Source organism: Rhinolophus sinicus, chromosome 3 (genome assembly GCF_057876585.1).
Source record: "Rhinolophus sinicus isolate RSI-liver-muscle chromosome 3, RSI-T2T, whole genome shotgun sequence".
In the NCBI taxonomy this organism is placed as follows: Eukaryota; Metazoa; Chordata; class Mammalia; order Chiroptera; family Rhinolophidae; genus Rhinolophus; species Rhinolophus sinicus.
Genome location: NC_142503.1, coordinates 116731499 through 116756985, shown reverse-complemented (window position 1 = coordinate 116756985; position 25487 = coordinate 116731499). Strand labels below are relative to the sequence as shown.

Here is a 25487-nt window from a genome sequence, read left to right as displayed (position 1 = left end):
TAGAACTGATTTGAGAATCCTTTAAACTCATTTTTAAAGAATGTATGCCATGAGGAAATTGTTACAAGATATACCATCACAGACCTTGTGACTCATTTAAGAATTAAAATTATTCATTGTGTATTACTCACAGTATCATTCTTATTGTGACCACTCCTTAAGCGGCAAACTCTCAATGTATAACAATAGTTAATATTACTCAAAAATTAAAACACAGTAACCTCATTTTCATCCTGTTGTGCTTCATACATGAAACAAAGAACAAAATTCTTCTCAAACATTCCTAATACAGTTATTTTCCTTCTTGAAGTATAAAGTGTATTTCTTAAAGTTCTTTTGGTAAATATAAAGACCTACTTGCATTAGTTTGCTAGAGTTGCCATAACAAAATGCCCCAGACTGGGTGGTTTGAACAACAGAAATTTATTTTCTCACAGTTCTGGAGGCTGGAAGTCCAAGGTCAAGGTACTGGCAGGTTTGGTTTCTCTTCAGGCCATTTTTTTGACTTGCAGATGGCCGCCTTCTATCTGCTTTGTCCTCACAAGGTTTTCCCTCTGTGCATACACACACACCTGGTGTCTCAATTTGTATGTCTTAATCTCTTGTTCCTATAAAGTCACTAGACATTTTGGATGAGGGCCCACCAAAATGGCCTCATTTTAATTTAATTACCTCACTAAAGGCCCTATTTCCAAATACATTCATAATCTGAGGTCCTGAGGTTAGGGCTTTCATATATGGATTTTGGCAGTAACCCAAGTCAGTCCATAATACTACTACAAATGAACTATCTTTTCATGTGAAAATGTCTTTATTTAATTCTCATTATTAAAACATAGTTTTACTGGTTACAAAATTCTAGGTTGACAACATTGTAAAAATGTTATTCCGCAGTTTCCTGGCTTGCGTTATTGCTGGTTAGAAGTCTGATCATGTCCAACTTTCATTTCTTTTTAGATAATTTGTCTTTTCTCTTTGGCTGTTTTTAAGTTCTTATCTTTGTCATTGGTGTTCTGTAGTTTGTTATGATATATCTATGTGCAGACTTTTTAAAAATTACTGCGTGGTGTATGCTGGTGCTACCTTTATTTGTAGAGTTATATTTTTCATCTGTTTTAAACATCAGCTATTTCTTTTTAATATTGTTGCTCCCCTATTCTCCCTATTGTACCATCTGGACATTCTATTAGATGTATTGTGGACCACTGCATCGCATTCTCCATGTCTCTTAACTTCTCAATTCTATTTTGAATCTTCTTTATCACTTTGAGCCACATTCTGATAATTTCTTTAGCTCTTTTTTCCAGTTCACTAATATTATTTTCAACTCTTTTGTCTTCCGTTTGGCTTGTGCACTGACTTTTTAACATCAACTTTTATTTTCATTTTACAAGTTAAATTTAGTTCTTTTTCTAACTTGCCTAGTGCTTTTTGAAAATCTCTTGTTCTTTGTGCACTTTCTATTTTTCAACTATTATAACAGTATTTAAAAGTTTTATCTTATGATTCAAATACCTAAAACTTTCATAGGTTTAAGTTCCTTGTTTTTTTGTTTTTAATGGCTCTTGTTCCTTATTTGATGATTTAAAAAAACTGTATGATAGTTTTTTAAATCTTTCATTTTTCAAATCCCCACTCCTCCATTCCCAACCCCTCCCATCTAGCAACCATCAGGTTTTTTTTCCCTGTATCTCTGAGTCTATTTCTGTATTGTTTGTTCATTTATTCTGTTCTTTAGATTCGATATATAAGTGAGATCACATGGTATTTGTCCTTCTCAGTCTGACTTATTTCACTTAGCATAATATTCTCTAGGCCCATTCATGTTGTAAATGGTAAGGTTTCATTCTTTTTTATGGTCATTTAATACTCCATTGTATAAATGTACCACAGCTTCTTTATCCAATCGTTTATTAATGGGCATTTTGGTTGTTTCCATATCTTGGCAATTGTGAATAGTGCTGCAATAAACATAGGAGTACATATTTTGAATTAAGGTTTTGGCTTTCTTTTGATGGATACTCAGGAGTAGAATTGCTGGAATTGCTGGGTTGTAAGGTAGTTCCATTTTCAATTTTTTGAGGTACCTCCAATGTGGGGAATATAAGCAATAATGTTGTAAAGATTATGGGGGTTGCCTGATGGTTACTGGACTTACCAAGGAGATTACCTCATGGGCTATGTAGATGCCTGACCACTGCGCTATACTCCTGCAGCTGAAGTTGAAAAATATTAAATGTGAGCCATAATTAAATATTATAAATATAAATATAAATATAAATATAAATATAAATATAAATATAAATATAAATATAAATATATATATATATATATATATATTCATGGGATGTGGAATACAGCATAGGGAATATAATTAATGGTATACCATGTTTCCCCCAAAATAAGACCTACCCTGAAAATAAGCCCTAGCATGTTTTTCAGGATGACATCCCCTGAGCATAAGCCTTAATGTGTCTTTTGGAGCAAACCTTAATATAAGACCTAGTCTTATTTTCAGGGAAACACAGTAGTAACAGTTATATATGATGTCAGAGGGGTAGTAGGTTGAGGGTGGGCTATCACTTTGTGAGGGGTGTAAATGTCTATTACATTGCTTTGTATACATGAAACTAATTTAAAAAAAGAAGTTTTATTTTTGAAATAAATTCAAACTTGAGAAGATTTGCAAGACTAATACAGAGAATTTTCTTATGTCTCTTACCCAGAGATCCCAAGAGTTTCTCTAAATGTCTCAAATATGTAGTTTATAGTAAAGAATACAATCAAGGATCACACAATGCATTTAGTTCTTATGTCTCTTCGATCTCCTTCAATTTCAAACATTTTTTCGGTCATTCTTTTATTTTCATGATATCATTTTTTAAAATTCAGGTCAGTGATTTTGTAGAATGCTTCTCAATTTGAATTTTCATGATACTTCTTCATGATAAGATTCAGATTCTAAAACTATTATGCTGTTACTTCAGGGCAACATGGGAGGCACATGATGTTGAATTTTAGCATATATTGCTATTTCATGACTGAATTACTATTACAGTTGTTGCTATAATTTTCTAAATATATTATTTCTTCTATATTTAATAGTCAGCATTCTACTGTAGAAAAGAACTTTCTCTTATCTCCATTGATGTATTATTTATATCAGTGAAGATTCATGGATATCTATTTTGTTCAATGTGTATCATTAGTATCATTATTTTCATGCTCAAATTGTCCCAGATTTGGCCAATTAGAGACCCTTCAAACTATTTTATATATTCTTTTTCCAGGTCCCCATCATGAGTATAGCCTTACTTTCTGATATAAGAGATTCCAAGCTTATCTTACACTGTCCCTGCCTCAACCCTGAAATCAAGCCATTCCTCCAAGGAGCTCTAGCTTTTTTCTTTTAATGGAGAACATTTAGAAAGGACGATCTAGGTAGTAGGTGTGCTCTTTACTACTGAGATATCTCCAACACTTTCAAGTGGAAGAGCAATAAGATATATGCATGCAGATACATATACATATATTTATATACACGCAATTTTATGTTTACACCCTTTATTTCTATATCTATCTATAGAAGATGCCAAAAAATGTATACACATTTTAAGAAAGGAAAGAACTGTATTAAAATTGTAATACTCAATATATACTGATAACAGAAGATGAATACAAGTCATGTGTATACATTTTTTTGGCACCCCCAGTATATATACAAAAAGTCATGAGTTCACACCAGTATCTGCAATTCTAAACCAATGCCACAAGATTCATTTTATATTCTCCCTTTTCATATTAGTAACAACTAGTTACAACAAGGTACAACTAATGTGAGATCATGCAAATTCCCCTACAGAGAGAGGGTCCTGGTTAATTCAGAAGTTTTAAGTTAGCAAGCAATCTCCTATCATAGCAAGCTTCAGCTAAGTCTCCTGATCCAATCATTTACTGCTCTCCTTTCTGATTTCAGTTCTCTGGTGTTGGGGAGGAAGTTTTTGGAGGGTGGGGTGTTGCGTTTGTTTGTTTTTATGTTATTTGTTTTGTTTGTTTGGGTGATCTTTGTTTCTTTATTTTTTTGTATTTGACATTAAAGACTTCCATTGGCCTCTCTCAATCTCATGAATGCTTTGAAAGTTAGGTTTCTAATTTATCCAGATTTAGTTGTACTAAGTACTGGGTCTTTTATGGTATCTAATCAGCCATACTTTGTCTTTACGTGTCCATGGCTTATATGGATTGATCTTTCCCTATGTCACAAAGCTATTAATGCCCTTGAAACACGATGCCCTTGAAACACTCCATCATGGCCTGGTTACTATTCCAAGGCAGAAAAAAAAGTGAGACTAGATAAACTATTGGGTAACACTTCTATTTTATTTTTATCAGGAAATAAGAATTTTTTTATAGCAAGATTGTGATACGAATGAGTCTTTTTTAAATCTCAAACATAAAAAGGTCTTTAACATTTCTTTGATCCATCCCTTAATTTATACATGGGGAAAATATGGTCCAAACAGAGAGGAAGGATTTCTACAAAAAGAAATGGCATTTTGGTGGGCATGCTTAGATTTACTTAGAATTCAGGTCTCTGGTCTACTATCCCTAATTTATTTCTGTCCAATCTTCTTTTCCCAACGAAACTCTATGATTCTTTTTTCCCCATAAGTATATTTTAATGCTTAAAATAACACATGATCATTCTAGAAAAATTTTTTAAATGCATAAAAAGTATAAAGAAAATAAATTTTATTTATAATCCTACTACCAGGAGATACTATTGTTAACATTTTGGGGTTTTTAATGCTTACATCCTTTATTTTCATAGCTGAGATCATACCATATAGTTTTGTATCTTTTTTTACATAATATCATTAATATTACCTCACTTCATTAAAATCTCTTTATAAGCATCATTTTTGATGCTACATAATACTTCATCATATGGATGTACTTAAGTATAGTGAACTATTCACCTTCACTAAATGTTTATTTAGATTATTCCCTTTTTTCTTATTATGCATAATGTTCTGAAGAATATTATTTTTTATTTAATATTAGTGTACACCAATGATTAGTCTCTAAAAACAAATTCCTAGAAGTAGGCATTCTATGTCAAAGAATGTGAATATAGTTAAGATTCCTGATATATACCGCCAAATTACTTTCCAGAAAGATAGTAACAATTTATGCTACTTCTAGTTGGGTTTAAGAGAACTAGTCTTATTACGTTCTTACCATGGGTTTTTCCATATGGGTTTGATCATTCTCAAGTATTCGCTTTTTCCTAAAGTTCCAAGTTAAAGGGCTCTTGAATTAGGGAATGGAGGGTGGGAATACCATGGACAGCCCTTCAGCTGGAGAGACCTGTGTAAGAATGACCACATAGGAGCTTGAAAAGCCCTGCTGATGCACAATGACCTTTCTTCCCTTCCCTGTGGCAACAAAGCCTGTGGGGAGATCACCGGCTCACAACTTAGATATAAGAGGCATGTCCCATTCCTGTTACCTGTGTAATCTTGGGTAAGAGAGGTAAGCCTCACTGAGACTTATTTTCCTCATCTATAAAATGGGATTTTGATGCCTATCTAGTTGCAAAGATTAAATGTAAAACTGCCTTATACTTCTTCATTCTCTAATTAGTCTTTCCTATCAAGTTTGAATATCTACACTTAAGATAATTTCATGAGCTAGATAAAATAGAATATGCTTTTTCCACAGGTCAGAGTTAATATCCACAGGTCACAGTATATATACCCTCCTACCATTTATCTGACCGGTGAGTTGATAGATTGGATGCTTACATGTTTGTAATGTGGCAGCATGAAGACACAGGGCTTCCAAAAGACTGGTCTCGGGGAAGAGGGCATCCAGGATGTAAAAGCCAAAATGGGAAGTTTTCATAAGCGGTTTCATCACATTTCAACTGATTAGATGCTCTAGCTAGGCATGCAGAAGTGCCTGGCAAGGAGTTAACTCTTTATTATAATCTCACCCCTGGTTGTACAACTACTTTTTAAAAGCTTTTAAAAGCTTCAAACAGATCTACTGAATTGGAACCTCTCTGGGAGGTGGCCCAGGTATCTGTAATTTTGAAAGCTCCCTGGCTGATTCTGATTCACTGCCAAGGTTGAGATTTAATGTATAACTTGATTCATAGATTCTGTAATGTAAGAGCTGAAAATGGTCACCTAAACCCTTAATTAAACACCCTTGATTTATAGATTATGAACTCAGGCCCACAGAGGCTCGATTACTTGCTAAACACCATAGTCTAGCAACAATAGGACAAAAATCTATAATTCTAGCACATCGCCAGAGTGTCTTCAGGAAGCTCATGAAGACAGAAGACAAATGTCTCATAGAACACAAAAATCAATTTTTTGAAAGCAGTTGCTGCCATTTGGCACGGGGTCTTTACTGCTCTGACTTTTAAATTATCATATTTCACATTGTATGTACATACAGGATGAAGAAATTGGATCTCAGTTCTCACCTGGATGAAGGGCCAAAAAATGCTTGCTTTGCCATCTGCTCTCCCTCAGGAAGTGAGCAATTGCTGTTACAATGCAGAATCTTTGTTCTCCTCTGTACATTAAGTCCTCTTAAACATTTGTCGTTTTCAGAACTGAGTAATCGAGGTGTAGATGTTGTCAAAAAGGTTCTCCATTGGGCTGCTACTGCTAACACTATTTTTAATTTTTAAAATGTAACTATTGATATTACCATGAACTTTTTGAAGATGCCTTTTCTTAACATATACAGTTTCTTCTCTAGATATTAAAGGTGGGGGCAGTGAATGTTGAAAGCTGTTTATGTATGCAAGAGTGGGGGTCTGATGATGTTAAAGAGCTCAGGTAGGAAAAGGACTTGGCTTAACCAATGTTTTACAGTTTAATTTTGACTATGGACAGCCTGCTAATGAACTTATAATCACGTTATATTTATAAAGTCTCAATTGTGACTTTGTCTTAACTTTTAACCGTTTCCAGAAAAAAATATCTAACCATACAAAAATGCCTGGCTAATTTTTATTCATTTGGGGCTATGCTGGGAAGCGCTGGGCCCTAAAATATCGCTTAAAGGCCCTTAGTTCACAGCTGACACGTTCTTAACATTTATAGTGATTCTAGAGACCCTTGGTATCTAGTGCTTCAGTTCCTTCTCTCAGTGTTTTTCTTGGATTGGATTTACAGCCAACTGGTTGTAATTGACTCTCTATAGGGACAAGTTAGGATATGACCATATGACTCCCCTTAAAAAAAAAAAGAAAAAGAGAGCAAGAGAGAGTGACCAAGAAAAAAAAAATCACCATTGATATTTATCTTAAACTTCCTTCATTTCCAGCTTCTCTGGCAGCAACTCAAGCTGCTGTCATAAAGCAGAACTCTCAGTAAAAGAGGTTCCTAGAGAAAGGACGCAGTACTTAATGCAAAATAGGAGCCAAGAAAAGACAAGCATTTTCTGCCCTTTAGAGCACACGCAATGCCTGAGTCTTGCTACAAAAGTGGGATCTGCCATTTGAGTTTCCAGGCTGGCATTTCCACACAGGAAAATTCATCATAAACAGTCTAAGGACAAATGGGGACAGTAGGTGTGAAAATCTCTGTCAGCTCTTCATGAAAAGCAAAGTCCTGTCAATATACACAAGCCCTCCCGGCCCCAAACAGCACTGTCCCCACCTCCCTTTGGAACTGACCCCAGATCTCTCTGGAACTCATCTGTGAGTCCTCTTCTACGTCCTCATTTAGTAAGCCTCCACCCTAAAGAAAGAAAAACTAATGTTTTACCCACTAAATTAGAGTCTGCAATTCTTTTTCATTTAACTTCCCACAGTTAGTTTTGAGGAGAGAGGAAATAGAAATAGAAATAATTCTGTATGGGGTACATGAAATGCTTATAAATTTATCCCCAGAAGAAACTTTCAAGACCAGGCCTACTATACAAAGTACAAAGTACTAATTTGTAAGAATCTTATTTTAGAATCTAAAATCAGCCACAGCCCAAGCTCTTTAACTTTATGGCTATGGGTTTGGAGTTCCTACCCCCATGTGCTGGGAAATACAATGCAAATCATTCTACTCAACAGTGTATAGTTTTCCCTTCAAATAGACTCTGAGAAGTTAACTAGAACTGAAGCCTGTTTTATGTTAAAGTCCTAATAATGTAAATAGTCAAATGGAGCATGTTTAGTCATTAGTACTGAAGGAACATCACACACCAGACTGTTTCACCTGGGTATGAGTGAGGAGTGCTGCTTTCTGTACAAAGCTGTTGCCCACAGTGCGAGATGGCCCATCTGTCAGACTGCCGAGTGACACTGACCAGAAATGGAAGGTCTGTTAACGGGGACCACTTGATGCACGGTTACAGCTCATCTCAGTTTTGGCTCCTCAGACTTCACACCAGCTTTACATTCTGTCAGACTGAAGAAGCTAGGAGGTGGCCCAGACACAGGGCATTTGATACTGATAAGCTTGGCTGCTGAGGAGAAAATGGCAAACCCTTGGCACCACTGACTTCAAAAACCATTTCTTCAGCAGCGTGCTCTAGTATAAGAACTGCCGGACCTCTAGTAATAATAGGAGCCAAGAATTTTTGAGGGCTTAATTGTGCTAAGGTCTACCAGCATTCATTCATTCATTCATTCATTCATTCATTCATTCATTCATTCATTCATGATAGCGTTACTTCCATTTTCTACACAAAGAAACTGAGGTTTGAAAAAAAATTAAGTAACTTGCCAGAGATCACACAGCGAGTAGCAGAGCCCAAATTTAAAACCAGGCCTACCTGACTCCAAAGTCCATGCTCTTCACCACTACACAATACAAGGAATTTAACGGCCTCTTCAAAGCTGCTGTCTCCTAACCTGGGCTGCTCACGCTACTTCCCCTGTAACGGCAGACGCTCTACACAAAAGTGACTGGAAGAATCAACTGCTTTCGGGGCGGTCTCAGTCATATCAGTGCCTTGGACTCGGCATACCTTAAATGAGACCTACGTTTGTCTTGACAAGACCCTTATGAGGTCTGGGTGACATACCACATTTCTACAGAGGTGGTATAGTAGTTGGGTGTTCCATCAATATCGTCTCCATTTCTCATTTAGCACAAGCTCAAGCTATTCTCTTTCTCATATAAAGCAATATCAAAACAATAATCATGATTTATTAAATGTCTGTATGTGTGAGGCCGTGGGCTGGGCACTTCACAACTTGTTAGAGGCCAGGATATGCCATCAGTAATTACATCATCCCCATGAATTTAACCACCTGTGGGTGGATCCATTTGCCCTCCCAATGGATAAAACCCCTATGTTGACAGGTAAGAGAGGTCATATCACTACCTCAACCCCCAGGATATTAAGACTAGCACTGTTCCTTGGACACTTATTCTGAGAAAGGAGCCTTTTTTTACATCTGGCTCAAGCCCTGAGTCAGCAACTAGTATATACGCTCAAGGTATACTAAGGAGAAACTATTAACCATGCAAACTAGCCCCAAATGGCTTTTCTGATTATTTGCTAGCATGCAGGTGGCTTGGCGAAGAGGCCTGCAGTTCTAGAATGTTAGTTTTTGTAGTATGAGAAAATCATAACTTTTTTTTCCAGGAACTTGTTTTGCCACAGATTTAAGGCAGTAATTTGTTACAGGCAAGACATTTATAGTGGCTGCGTTATCGAAGCTAGAATCATCAAGAAATTCTATCAGAAGACACAATGTTTAAGTATAGGTCTAATTACTGCAATCATTTCTTTTTTGTTTCCTTTGCAGAGATCCACTTAATCCCATCTCTTAGTGTGGGCACAAGCTGACAGTTGCATGACAAGGAATGTTTCCCTTTGTAAAAAACCCACTTCCTTTCTGTGTAGTTTTAGCCTAATTGAAATGTTTCCTATTAAGCTCAATCAAGGCAGCAATTATCTAATTACTCACTTATGCTTTTCCAGCCAAAAATTTGCCTAAGCTGGTATATTGGAATGAGAGAGCACATATTTATTATTGCTTTAACATTTTCCTGTTTGGCTTTAGACAATAATCATAAACATTTACTCCTAACTCACCAGAATATATCTGATTAATACTGCTATTTTCTATAAAATTGTATCACTGTAAGCTACAGCTCAGTGCCAAACGTAGCCCTGTCTATGAAATGTGCTTTAAAAGACTTGTGGTTATGCTACATGAATGGTGTCATTGGAGAAGGGTAATAAGGAAAGAGGCTAGTGAAAACAAATCACAGCATATATTCAATCACTGCAAAGCCATGAGTTTTATGGTTTTACAAAATAAAAAGTGAATAACTTAGATTTAATTGAGAAAATAATTTTTATAGCATCACTTTAAAGAAACATGCATCCTGCATGTCTGGATTTTCTCTGATACAAATCCCTTAGGTCTCAAGATGATCACAACCAGTCAACAACACAGGTGGTCCACACTTTTTAGGTATAAATTAGAGACATATATCATTAAAACCAGAATTAATTTTAGAGTTAGTGACCCTATGAGGTCACTCCTGATTGACTCAATTTTGATTGAGGTTGTACCAAAGCACAGCAGACAAATTGAGTATGAGGCATTGATATTTTTCATTTCCAGACAATAAATTTTATCGTTGTCTTCATCATAAATGTTAACTAATGTGAGACTAATACAGCTCTCTGCATGGAAAAAGATCCCCAGAAAACTGTGTGTACTTCAGGGTGAATTTATAAGGAAGGAACAGAACACTTCATCAAGCCCCCAAATGTGGCCACTTGAAGATCTTCCGCCTAAGTTTACCATCAACCCAGAAAATGACTACACTCAATGAGAACTGCAAAAACAAAATAAGCCTACAAGGAAAACATTCCATTTACTGGAAAGAGATGAGAGTTTTTACAGTGCATTGGTAAACAGAAAAGCTTTTTTTCACTTTCATATAATGATGAATCAGCCATACACAATATTAATAACCTCAAAGATACTGAGTTCTCTACAAAGAAGATACTTCACTTTCTAATAACTGATTTATCTCAGGTACACCTTGAATGGCCAGAGAGGGGCTCGAGGAGATGTCATTCCCAAAACCATGGTATGTTACCTGTTTCACAGTTTGGAAAGAAGTCTAGAAAAATAAAATGCATTATCTCTTAAAGGTGGTCACCAAGATTCTGTGTTCTGTTCTGTTTATTCCCTCTAGGAGAGGAAGGCAAGAACAAAAGGTAAAGAAAAGGAGATGAGTCCATTTCTTTGCCTTTGAGAATAGGGAGAATAAAGCCATCAGACATTTCCCTTTCACTGGTTCTTATTTAAGTACTTGGAAGTTTGTGAAGTGTATTCAATAAAATGGCTGGAAAATGAATTTTGTTTTTTTCATGTGACCGTTCACTGAAGAGGACAAATAAATGTCAACCTTCTGTCTGCAGCTTGATGCATCCCTGCTGTTTCTCCTAAGCAGCTTTCACACTCTAGAGAGGGACTAAATCCATTTTACAATAGTTGAATGAGTCTAGAGTATCAGGTGAACCTATCATCCTCAGAGAACAAACACAGAGACGAGTGCTATCACCCTTCTGTCTGGATCTGCCCTCAGCTGACCCTGAGCAGTGCCAGAAACACTGAAAGGCAGATACAATGAAGAGCCTACCAACACCTCTTCCATACATGGGCCAAAGAACCTCCTGCACAGTGGCCCAGTGATAAACAAAAGGCAACAAGCCATTAAACCAACATGGTGCTTGTTTTCAACATTATTTAACTCCTGAAATTTTCAAGTTGAGTTACCACTGCCCCTATTTCCTCTCTTAACTTTGCACTAGTTCTCATGTTTCTGTCCTTCCTACATTGCAATAATTCAATATAACTAATTATGTCTTTAAAAATAGTTAAATAAGCAAATGACTGAAGTTCTCTTTTTGTTTTCTCTGACGCTGGGTCAACCGGCATCTCAAGTTTGTCTGAAGTGATTCCTTTGCATGTCTGGCTGGAGACTTCTTTCAGGATTAGTTTTATGATGTCCCAAAATACTTCCCAAAGTGTGTTGAAGTGGTGCTGTTTTATCCAATTTAAAGTAATACTGGCTGGCAAATCTTAGGATCATAAAAACTTAACACTAGAAAAAGTAAATATCCTACACTTTCTTAATTACAATTATGGATTCCATATACATGTTTATTCTAAATTTTACATTTGTGAATTATTTTTCTATTTGGTGTAATTTTAATATTTGCTTGGTCTGTTAGCTATTTTGCTTCTAAGTCCTGTAATGTTAATGCTTTTCAGGTTTTTATAATAGTAAGGGCTTTGACAGAGAGAACTTGAGCAAAATCATCGCATCTTCTAGTATTCAAAAAATGCAAATAAACTATTGGTGCCTTTAAGTTGTGGACTATAGGTCATGGGTTGCCTCTGATAAATGAAACTATTTGCTTTTCATCAGTCTGCTAAGATCTTCAAATCAAAGTTATTGAATACAAAGAGAATCTACTATGGAAAAGTCTAACGTTAAAAGCTGTTCACTTGTCATTGCCCAAATTAAATAATATGTCACACAGTTTAAAGGTTATAAAACATTATAACCCTAGCTACATACTGAAATTACCTAGAAGCTGTTGAAAACCATGGAAGGGGCTCAACCCCAAAGATTCTGATTTAATTGGTGCGATATGTGCCTGGGTATCAGGACTTTCAAAAACTACCAAGGTGATTCTAATGTAAGTGCAAGGTTGAGAACGAAAGAATATTTAGAATGAAAGTATACAAACACAGACACTTGCACAATTAATGGATTTGTAATTTTTCCTTTATGTGTCCTGCCATTAGTTTGAGGTGAAACAATGCTCCATTCATTCATTCATTTATTCATTCATTCATTTGACATCAATGTTATTTATGTCCACTGTATAGGCCACAAAATGCCACCTTTTCTGGTCACAAAAACAAACAAAACACCCCCTTGCCCAAAAAAAAAAAAAAAAAAAAAAAATTATTGAGAGAAATTTGGAAAGAAAAGACAGTTTGAAGGGAAAAAATAATGTGGTAGGCAAAATAATGCCCCCAAAGATGTCCCATCCTAACCTCTAGAGCCTGTGAATATGTTTTTCTTCACATGGCAAAAGGAATTTTGCAGATGTGGTTAAATTAAGGGCTTTGAGATGGAGATAGTATCCTGAATTATCCAGGTGGGCCCATGCTAATCGCATGCATTCTTAAAATCAGAGAACATTTCCCAGATGTCATCAGAGGAGGTCCTGATTAAGAATAAAGGCACAGAGAGACGCCTGTGAAGATGGAGAAATGAGGCCATGAGCCAAGGAATGCAGGAGGCCTCCAGAAGCTGGAAAAAGACGAGGAAATACATCCTTCACTAGAGCTACCAGAAAAGAACATGGTCCTGCTGACACCTTGATTTGACCCAGTGAGACCCATGTTAGACTTCCAACCTACAGAACTACAAGATAAAAATTTGTGTTGTTTATAAAATTAAAAAAAAAAAAAAATTGTGTTGTTTTAAACCACCAAGTTCGTGGCAGTTTGTTACAGCAGCAATAGGAAACTAGTACAGATACTGATGTTAATTTTGAATCTCCAGTGTCATCAGGCAGAGGTTAGGGGAATGTTATATGGAGTCATGAGACCGTGTCTCCCAGACCTCCAACTACAGGAAGTATTAATGAACTCGGCTCCAGCTGTTGCTCTGAGCTCCATCTCAGCGCTTGTGCACAGACCATGCCTCCCACAGCTGCTCCCAACCAACGACTGAGCCAGCAGCAGCGTTGAGGCAGGAAGGTTCCTGAGAGATACCGAGCTCCAAGTTCCTTTGACTACCGATGTGGCTCGAGGACACTACTCGGTGATGGCCTTGCTGAATATTTCTTAGATGTCACTGCAGTCTAGGAGGCAACCACACACCCTTCCCTCCCTCTCACCTTCACTCAGGGTCAGATAGAACTCGTCTACCTCCCCTGGCTCCCTCCCCATTTTCTTTCACAGGTGTTTCTTCCAGGACCAACCACATAATTTGAGTACAAAATAAAAATGTGAGGCCCGTTGTTCAAAAATCATTAAGGACAGCAGAGCATTAAAGGATGTATTCTAAATGCAGGACCTTATGCAATTGCATGGGAAGCTCACCCATGAGGCCGGTCCTGGTATCTTCTAGTAAAATCTTTGCATATCTAATCCCAGTTTGGTGTCTGCTCAGAGAACCCTGACTAAGGGGACATTCTAGGGCTCTTCTCCTAGCTTCTTTGGACATCAAACCTGTCTGTGATCAAATAAGTTTCACCCTGCCCTTCTAAGCCTCCAATATAGTTTTTCAATGAATTTTATTGATTCAAGCTAGTTTTCTGTTCAGTTTTGAGGTTTCCCTTTTCTACAATAAATAGTATATAGTCTTTAAGAAGTATTGTGGGTTTTTGAGCCAAACTCATTAGGAAAAAAAAACGTAGTGAGAAGTATAGTTGTGATTGCCACATTTCACTTGAAATAAACACCAAGGCAAAATTTAGGCTGCAAAATTCATAAATGCATTCCTTCATTTCATGTTTAAAGAAAAGAAGCTGGAAACAACTAACGGGCTACTTAGGAGAAAACACTACAGTTTCCTCCTCCTGCTCCCATTTGCAATTCCAGGTGCAGTGATTTTTTTTTTTAGGTGTTTTCCAAACATTTGGCAATTTTAAATATCAGGGCAAAGCTCTAGATTTCAATGTACTAAGCAAATTAGACTCCATGTACTCTCTGAGATCCCTTTCAGCAATAAAATGCTTTGAATTCATGAAAAACATTTGCTTTAGTCAAGTCTGTGAGTTTTTATAACATTATCATATATTCTTCCGTGATATATATTCTACCTGGAAGTGTATGTCTTTTCAACGTTTTCCAAAGAAACTGTTTTGCTTAGTATTCCTGTCATTGGAATCTGTGAAGGCATTGTAAGTGAGGTTAAAAAAACTTAAATGAAAAATGCAGTGGATACAATGTTCAAATGATTAGCCCAAATCCCCAGTGTTTGTTAGGGACATGCTCTGGACCAGAGCTCCTGACTGCATCGTATTCTCTTATCTGTGCAATGCTGCCTCTCAGATTTTGTCATCATAAAGAAGCAGGTTGTTAGATTTAGTGTTTTTGCAATATCAAGTTAACAGATTAACATTTGTCTGTTTAATACATTCCTTTAAATAGTGCACAGCGCTGACCAAAACACTGGATTCCCTAGGCACTCAATCAGGTTAATAATTTGGCCCCTTCAAACTAATGTTATTTAAATATTCACTTAACACTGATGTGAACTAAGTACTTGGGGACAGAGAGGGACGGGGGTGGGGTGGGGGGGTGGGGGGAGGAGGACCACCAGATCTCCATTCATGTACCAAAAGGCCCTCTGGTAACAGGAACCGTTGTCCTTGGAAGCCCTATGGCAATCGTCAGTTGCCATTGTGGTATACCTTTTGTGATCCCACCCAAAACAACTCATTCACAGAGGTGACCTTGTTTTGTTGGTGTCCTGGGTAACTAACTGTTGCTCCCTTTTCCCCAGCTTTGCTATTATACAAGTTTTCCCTTAAGTCTATTTACTTTTATTACTTGTTGAGGCAACAAGTAGGGGTGAAATGATGGCTCCCACATGCTAAGTCCAATGTGAATTTTGAAAACCCGTTTCAGGTTTTTCCATTTATCCAAGTAATTTTTAATCAGAGTTCCCCTATCACAAAGAGAACTCCTATGTCTGTCTGAGTAAAAAATTACCTGCCAGACCAAAAGCAAACTACAACTATATTTACAGTATTATTGAAAGACTTATATTTATTGAGTCTATAGTAAAATGTAAGTCTTAAAATGTCAGATTTTGAGACTATTTGGCATTACCTGAAACAGGAATACTAACAGACATATGACACAGTTTTATGAGGGTCCATGCCAGCCACTACAAATTGTACAAAACATCGTTTCTCTTCATTGGGAAGGAAGATGCTTTATTAGCTGATGATCCTGTCCCAAACTTGTCAAGTTTATCAGAAAATTGTATGGAAACTCCAAATACTTGGAAAAATCTTTAAGAAAGCAGTATATGATACATAGAGTCGACCTGTTGTTCAGATCTAGAACAGTCAACCACTACATTTTGAGCACTATTACACGTAAGCCACCTACAAAGCCAGCTAAAATTGGCAGAGCCTCGTTCCCAAAACATGTCTCCAAAGGGTTTAACCGTTATACTATTGTCGTGCAGGGCTCCCGCGGGGTCTCTGCTCCCGCTCCCCACATAAGAACGCAGGATATGGTGAGGCCAAAAAGGAACACCCATGGAGCCATAGGCAGGGGAGTCATACCACTATATTCTCTCTGGCGGCACTATACTCTCACTGGAGGCTGGATCCACACTGTCCGCAAACCGCCATCCATGCTTGCCAGCCCAGCCACCATCTTCTTGCTAGCCCCCATTCTTTCTCTCTTTCCTCCCTCTCCTAGCGTAGCCACAGCAGTTATATTAGTGGCCAATGGCTCACTGGTTACAGCTGACGGCCAACTAGCCACAGCTGATGGCCATGCAATCACAGTTGGCCATTTACTACCTGAGCCAGCACCTGTCTTTGTGAGGCCGAGAGCCTGGAAACTACTTTCTGGGGCTCTGCCCCCACACTCCACCCCTACAGGCTCTCGCCTCACAATCTACGCGACAAGCGTCTTCCGCGAGGGGCCCTATGCGAGGAGCCTGGAGGTGAATGCAATATCCTGGACATAGCCAGGCTCTCTGGGCACAGCCAGGGTTTCTCAGGGCACCACCAGTACTTCTGGGCACGGTCAGACTTCCTGGACTTCTTAGGGTACCACCTGTCTTCCCGGACACAGCCAGGGTTTCTCAGGGCACCACCAGTACTTCTGGGCACAGCCAGACTTCCTGGACTTCTTAGGGTACCACTAGTTTCCCCGGGCACAGCTAGGATTTCTCGGGGCACTGCCACTCTCTCTGGGAACAGCCACACTTCCTGGACACAGCCAGGGCTCTCAGGGCACTGCCACTCTCTGTGGGCACAGCCACACTTCCTGGACACAGCCAGGGCTCTCAGGGCACTGCCACTCTCTCTGGGAACAGCCCGACTTCCTGGGCACAGCCAGGGTATCTTCAGGGCTCAGCCAGACTTCCTGGACTCAGCCAGGGCTCTCAGGACTCTCAGGGCACTGCCACTCTCTGTGGGCACAGCCACACTTCCTGGACACAGCCAGGGCTCTCAGGGCACTGCCACTCTCTGTGCCTCTCAGGGTACCCTGCTGGAACAACAGCGACTCACAATCAAGGTGCTTACATATTCTCAATGGCGGCCAGTCAAGAGACAAAAGCAAATATCCCCCAGTTCCACTAACAACAGTTCCCAAACAAACAGTCAAGCGGTCCATTAAATTAGGGATGGAAGGCAATTCCCCATAGTCCATAGTCATTCACCAGGGCTGTCCTGGGGGTGAGGGATGACCCTGACCTCACCCTTATCTCCCACGGAGGACTCAGCAAGTGTTACCTCCTGGGACTATAAGTCCTGCATCTGGGCTGCCTGAGCAGGAACTTCCCCCGGCCCACAGGACTGCAACGACCTTCGCTTTCTCCGGCCTGTGCTGGTTGGGGAACCGTCCACATCTTTCCACCTCTCCACGGGGCTCCATCTCTCCAGCAGCTGCATGGCTTTTCCTGTGCTAGTGGGAGAACCGTCCATGTCCTCCCACCCCTCCATGGGGGTCCAGCTCTCCGGCAGCTGCTCCTCCTGGTCTTCCTGAGACTGAGTGTTCACACACACAAACTGCTCCACCGTCCTTAGGAGAGCTTTGGCCGGCACCACACCCTGCTCGCTGCGCCATTTGTCGTGCAGGGCTCCCGGCGGGGTCTCTGCTCCCGCTCCCCATACAAGAACGCAGGATATGGTAAGGCCAAAAAGGAACACCCATGGAGCCATAGGCAGGGGAGTCATACCACTATATTCTCTCTGGCGGCACTATACTCTCACTGGAGGCTGGATCCACACTGTCCGCAAACCGCCATCCATGCTTGCCAGCCCAGCCGCCATCTTCTTGCTAGCCCCCATTCTTTCTCTCTTTCCTCCCTCTCCTAGCGTAGCCACAGCAGTTATATTAGTGGCCAATGGCTCACTGGTTACAGCTGACGGCCAACTAGCCACAGCTGATGGCCATGCAATCACAGTTGGCCATTTACTACCTGAGCCAACACCTGTCTTTGTGAGGCCGAGAGCCTGGAAACTACTTTCTGGGGCTCTGCCCCCACAACTATCTCTTCATTTCTGTCATTCCCATCTGGCTTCCACTCCTCCTGCCCTCACATTCTGTCATACCCATTGTGTCTTCTCTTGGTTAATGTTTTCATTAATACCAGAAATCTTTGTATCTAGCGTTCATTTTTTTTTTGTACCTAGCATTCTTGTTCAGTTAACTTCCATCTCCTGGTTCACCAAATATTCATCCTCTTAGTTCTCTGTGCTTCACTTGATCATAATCTCGAAGTCACACTAGCCAGCCTTCCTCAGATCCTCACAGGTGCTCAGCATCAGATATTAATGACTCTCTACTGCTGATGGTAACAGTACAGTACAGTGGAAAGAAGGGCCTATGCAGCCAGATCCAGGTTTCAAAGCCTAGAGTCTCTACTTTCTAGCTTGGGCAAGTTACTTGACCTTTTTGTGACTCCATTTCCTCATGTGCAAAATACAGATAATAATACAGTGTTGGGAGCAGCAAATATAAGTTATTGATTAATCACATTGGCTACGATAGATCTTATCTATCCTCCTTTATACTGTTGAAATGTTTCATCTCCTTAAGTTCCCGCCGGTGAGGAAATGACCTTATAGAGAATTTACAAAAAACCAAAACAATTCGGTGAAGAAATAAAGGAGAAAACAGTGGGATGAAAAGGGAGCATGGTCTCAGAAAATAGTCAGCCAGGCAGTCAGCATTTTCTTAAGACTCACAGGTGAAATGACAAGGCCATGGGCTCGGTTTCCTCACAGTGTCTTCACACAGGAATGTGGTGACAACTATATAGGGAGTGTATTAAATTAAAAAATAATAAAGAAATTCAAAATGAGGAGCAACTATTTCAAAAGAAATGAGCAAGAGGGAAGCCTTGGAGTTGTTCCTACTTCTACTGACTAGTGTGTGACTCCACTAAGGGAAAAGGAAGGAATGAGAGGAAAGAGACAGCCGAAATCTCAATAGGAAAGCAGGCAGTGCCCTGAACCACAGGACAATTTGTTCTCAGAACTAGAACCAAAGCAAAGTCAGTGAAGGATTATGTTGTGGGAAACCCTGATGATAAACACACGCAAGATGAAGGAAAGAGAGCGTGCCCCTCCCCTAATTTTGTGGGTACCAAAATTGAAAACAGAATGACGTAATCCTTAGAAATGGAACAGTTTAGGATTCGGTGCAATATTAATTGAACCCTTGCTATATGCCAGGCACTGAAAACATGATCTGTGCCCTTGCAGAGCTGCATACGGAGGAGAGGCAGACTCTCTCAATGAGTGACCAAAAGAGTAAAGAGGGAAGAGAGGACAGGAGGTCGAATTGAGGATGACTTCCTATAGGAGAGGATAGTTGACACTTAACTCCAGAAACAAGTACAAATTAGATCGTTGGTGAGAGAAACTGAGCTTGGCAATAAAATTACTATGGAAGTTAGGAATAACTACTACTTCAGAATATGCATGAGATGGAAATTAAATGCTTGACTAAAGAGACACAAAAAGTAAGATTTAAAACTATATTACTGAAACTTGCATCGAGTGCTTTCATTCATGTTTTAGACATTTACAGATACTAAGGGAAGCCTAAAGCAAACTGAGGAGAGCCTGTTATTATCACCATTTTACAAATGAGAAATCTAGGGAATAGAGAGATTAACTGCCTTGCTTAAGGTTACACAAACAAAGCCAACTTCAATATTGGAACCCATTTCTCTGGATTTCTTGCCTATAATGCTGTCAGCCCACTCAGCATTTTCTCAAAGTGTGAGCTCTGGAACACTAGGTCTGCAGACTGTTAGCAAGTTTCTATTTTAAGGTAAAGGAAGTCTTGGACATGCTGAACGAACAGAATTTTAAACAAGTTTCTTACTGTGAAACTTCTCAGAGCCTCCAAACTGATCTCATACAATGAATTTATAAGTGGGGTATACAGAATGTGACTTTCTTAAACTTATTTGATCACAGAACACTTTTTTATGGTTTGTTTCTTGGACGTAGAGTGATATGAAATATACTGGAAAATGCTACACTAATGTGTACTGAGGTTGACCAAGAAACTATACAGGTTTTGAGTATGGGCAGAGAAATATAAATTTGAGGTAGAAAAATTGACAAGATGATTCAAATAAATTATCCACTTGTGATAACTTAAAATTAAGCAGAAAGGAACTGGTTTCCCTAAACTAGACCACCACACCTCCATAAATATCTAATTTGCAACACTAAGTCTGGAGAAGTACGCATGTGTGTGTTTCATTATGGAGGATTCAGTTATAAATAATGTCTAGAGATAGCATTTGGTGTGAAATGCCAAAGAAGAGCCTATTTATTGCATGTGAACAGGGCTGAGGAGAAAGATGCAACTTGGAAAGAAACTATCATCAGTGACAATTGAAAAAGTTGTGGTCCAATGGCTTTCGAAGCCGTTTGAGAGCTCAAAAGGGAAGTGAAGAAGTAACAGCAAATTCACTTATGTATTATTTATAATACTTATGTATTATGTATCTTATGTATTACGTATAATACCTACATATTATTATTCATTGTCTTCCCTATTTGAATGAAAACTTCCAAATGGCAGAGATTTTTGTCATCTCCCCACACTGATCCACCCCAACTCTGGCATATAGTAGTAGATCAATAAGCAGTGGATGAACAAAGGAATAAAATAATAGTCAAATGAGACTCTGATAACTCCTCCCCCAAACTCCCAGAACAAATCTTCCCCATCTTTTCCATCTTAGTTAATGACAACTCCAGTTGACCTAGTTCTTTGGGCCAAAAACCTTGGAGTTTACCTTCCACTCCTCTTTCTCTCTCACCCTCATCCAATCAAACAGCAAACTGAATCAAGTGTATATTTATATGTATCCCAATTCTGGTCTTTTCTTTCTATCTCCACTACTCCCATCCCAGTCTAAGCCACCATGAACTCTTGCCTGTCCTATTCCAATCACCTCCTAATTGTTCTCCGTTTACCCTTAGACCCTGCTGTCATCTCTTCTCCACACAGCAGCTGGAATTATCCTTTATTATAAACCAGGTTCCATTACACCCATGCCCAGAATGCTTCAATAGCTTTCCGTCAAACTCAGATGTCCTTACAAGGCCAAGATCTAGCTCTGGTTCTCGTGCAACCTCTGTTCCCCTCTCTCCCTCTCACCCACTGTGTTCCAGGGTCGCTGGACGCCTTGCTGCTCATAGTTACATCCAGCACACTGGGGACTGTGGGACCTTCACAGTCACTGCTTGCCCACGTGAGTCTCTCTCCCCTCGGACCTCCACACTCCATTCCTTCCTGTCGTCAGCTCTCTCAGAGGCCACCTCGCACGGACACCTTCTCAGACCACGTTATGCAAAGGAGCAGACTCACCACCGCGATTCTCTCCATCCTTTCATTTTTCTCATAGCGCTTGCCATTCTCTGATTTTACGTGGCTATTTACTTGTTTTCTGTTTCCATACACCACTAGAATGCAAGCTCCATAAAACTAGGGACATCATTTTGCTAAATTCCGTAGCTTCAGCACACAGAATAGTGCTTGACATCTTGTAGCATCTAATAAAAATGTGCTGAATGAATGAATTACTAACGTTTGCCAAGTGATTATTATATGACAAGGTCTGTTAATTAAGTTCGTGAACTCATCCTAGAAAAAGTGCTACACCCATTGCTGAATATAACTATGGTCACCCTTGAAAAGCTCTGAACCGAGGCCAGCACCTAGTCCACCCTTCAAAGCAATTTTGGAATTCTTTTTCTGGAATGGCCATCAGAGTTGTCATATTACCCTTGGTGTCCTGAATGTCATCAAAATGCCTTCCTTTCAATATTCCCTTTATCTTCCAGTAAGAAAGAAGTCATTGGGGGTTAGATCAGGTGAGTAGGGAGGGTTTTTCAATACAGTTATTTGTTTACTGGCTGAAAACTTCCTCAGAAACAGTGCTGTGTGAGCTGGTGCATTGTCGTGATGTAAGAGCCATGATTTGTTGAAAAAGTTCAGGTCGTCTAACTTTTTCACACAGCCTTTTCAGCACTTCCAAATAGTAAACTTGGTTAACTGTACAGTTGGTACAAATTCATAATGAATAATCCCTCTGATATCAAAATAGGTTAGCAATATTGTTGCAACAAAGTTCACGAAGTTAATTGTCAGACCTCGTATGCCAGGACCTTTAAATGCATTATTTTATAAGATCCTTAAGAGGCAGCTGGTATCATTAACCCACTTTATAGGTGAAGAAATTGATGCCCAGAGAAGTTAAGTAACTTGCTCAAGGGCATACATCTAGCAAGTAAAGGAGTAAGGATTTCAACCCAAGCAGGCCAACTCTGGCCCTGAACCTCTGTGCTCTATATTATGCTTCCATTACTATGACGAATATGTATCAGTCATTCTAGCACTCTCGTTTTCATGATAATTCCCAGAAATATATTACCTCCCTTCCTTCCTTCCTTCCTTCCTTCCTTCCTTCCTTTTTTCTTCTTTCTTCCTCTTGTTTTTTTTATTCATTCATTCATTCATTCATGTTAAACACTGCGATTGGTTCTAGGGATACAAGTTTAAATAAGACACATGCCCCACTCACAAATGTCCTGTCTACTGGGGAAGGTGGACATACAAACAAAGAATTCCAAAATATGTATTTATTTTCTTTTAGAAAATAGGAATCATTTTACTCAACGTATTTTCCACTTTTCATTAAACTACAAGAATTTTTAGTCCAAGTCATTGCCTAAATATTGTAATCTGCTTATCTCAATGTCCCCCACACATGTAAGTACCACTTTTTGCCTTTTTTTCCCCCTTACAAGTTGTTTCTGGTTCTTTGGAAAGTAGATGTGGTATAAATAGTAAATGACATAAAATATTAAGTATTTCACTGTTTCTTAAACAAATAGTATTGCTGCTTATCACCAAGGCACAGTATTAGGCACCATGAGAAATGAAAAATGACTATTACATGGCACCCGCTCCTCAGTGAGTTCATGGTCAGGCAGAGAAACACTGAAGAAATAACTGCAGAGCAAGACCCCAGCAAAACGAACCATAAGGAAAGTACAGGGTCTGATGTGTTTTCTGCTGAGAATTAGCTTCTCTATGTGGGTGATGGGGATTTAAATGTGGAGAGCCCAGGTCCACAGCCTTTATTCTTAACCATGTCTCCCTACCATGCTCAGTGAGGCTGCTGTGAATTTAGCATTGGTAAATATTATAAGGTAGAAAGTTTTCATCTCCAATATTTTAATGTAAACTATCCCAATGGTTTGTCTCCTGTGAAGTTCAGGGCTCTACCAACCCCATGAGTTCTCTCTGCACATAGGTCTGGTCTTCAGGATTATAGCCTGGTCAGACTTTTAAAGATCTAGTACGACTTACAAGTAAAGAAGAACATATATTCTCCCCTGCTTCCTACCTATATAACTTTGAGCAAGTTACTTACCTTCCCTGTATCTCATCTATAAAATGGGGTTAATAGGAGTATCTACAACAAAGTGATAGGTGCTGAGGGTACAGAGATGAATAAAAAGCAAGAGGAAAACTGAGAGCAGTTAATTAAATAAAATGCAATAACATTCAGGTAAAACTATTACAAACTGTAATAACAGTGCTAGTGAATATAGTGTATACAATGAATACAGTGTATAGCTATATACATCCCTGTGTCCTTACTAGCAATAAGGGCTAGTCCATAATATGCTGGTACAGTCTTTCTATGAAGTCTACAGATCAGAAACCATTGTGTAGCAACAGAGTTTTAGAAATTATTTGCATTTTTAAAAGGTAATAGGTACAATGAAAAATTGGCAGTATCTACTAAAGCCGAACATTTCTATGGTTCTTAGTAATTCTCCATCATTATATACCCAAGAGTAACGCTCATGTGTTCACCATAAGATACTTTATAAGAATATTCCTAATGGCACTATTGGTGATTGATGAAAACTGGAATGTACCCAAACACTCATCTCCATAAACTGCAGTATATTCACTCAACACTAGCAGTTATAACGGAGAAATCACAACTGTGTACAGCAACATGGATGAAGCTCAGAGACACAAATTTGAGTAAAGACTCCCGAAACAAAAAGTACATACTCTGTGACTGCATCTAAATTTCAAAAACAGCAAAACTCATAGATGACATTAGAAGTTAGGTTACTGATTTCTTAGGTGGTGTAGTAATTAGAAGGCGTTACAAGGCATGGGCGACTGTGGTTTTGGTCATGTCTGTTTCTGCTCTGGGCACTAGTCGGGTGGGCCTATGCAGTTGGTAACAATTCATCAAATTGTACCCTTGAGACACCTACTTTTCCTAATGTATGTTGATTTTCAGTAAAACATTACCCCCAGAAATATTACTGTCCCAACACCCATGCAATGTGTTTCTTAGCTTTCTATGTCATTCCATCCAAAGCCAAGCACCGTGAGAACCCACCCAATTCAAGTGTCAATAATCCTTCCTCTGCAAGCATAATGCCAACAGAAAGTCTTGCTGCAAACCACTCTCAGAATCAAGGTTTTCCTTGACTATGATTAGCTCATTGGTGCCACATGTGCTATGGGGCATTAAGACAACATTTTAAAAATGGCAAAATAATTAATGGAGCATTTGATAGTAAAGCAAGAAAATAGCTCCGTCTTTAATTTCCAAAAACAACCTGAAGTCATTCACCAAATTCTATTTGGAAATGTCATCAATGCTCGGGGGGAAAAGCTATCGACTGACAAGTATTATTTATAAAAGGCCCTATAAAGGGTATTAAAGATGTCAAGAGTGTTTTATCTCCTAACCTGAAACCTGTCTAAGACAGAAATAAAAAGTGGTTGCAGAGTCAACACACGCATTTCATGTTAGTGCTGTATTTGAGGGCACCTGGGCCAGGGTTCTGTGTTAAGTCAGTGAAAATGTATAATTCATGGGGTAACTGAAAAAGCTATTAGACAGAAAGATGGATGGATTGAACATTTTCTGTGCCACGAAATGGCTAATGATTAGGTAAACACCTCTGAGAAAAACAAAATCCAGAATTGTTCCAGCCGTTCTCTAACATACGCTTGCCTCTCACATGAGCAGACATTAGCCTGCTGAGGTTTCCTCCAGAAGAGGGACCAGCTACAAAGCCCCAGGAGGTCACACGCTCCCTCCCACGCTTTAGAGCTCAGTCAATAATAGCTCATTAGTCAGAGGCACCTGCTGTGGGGAAACTGGCGTGGGGCAGAGGCAGGACTCAAACCAAGT

The 25487-nt window shown here is 39.1% G+C and overlaps 1 protein-coding gene across 2 annotated transcripts in view; it reads right to left on the bottom strand.

Moving 5' to 3' along the window:
* The window catches only part of SLC25A21 (solute carrier family 25 member 21), a 449521-nt gene that overhangs the window by 277986 nt on the left and 146048 nt on the right, over window positions 1-25487 (bottom strand). The gene's annotated exons all lie outside the window — the stretch shown is intronic.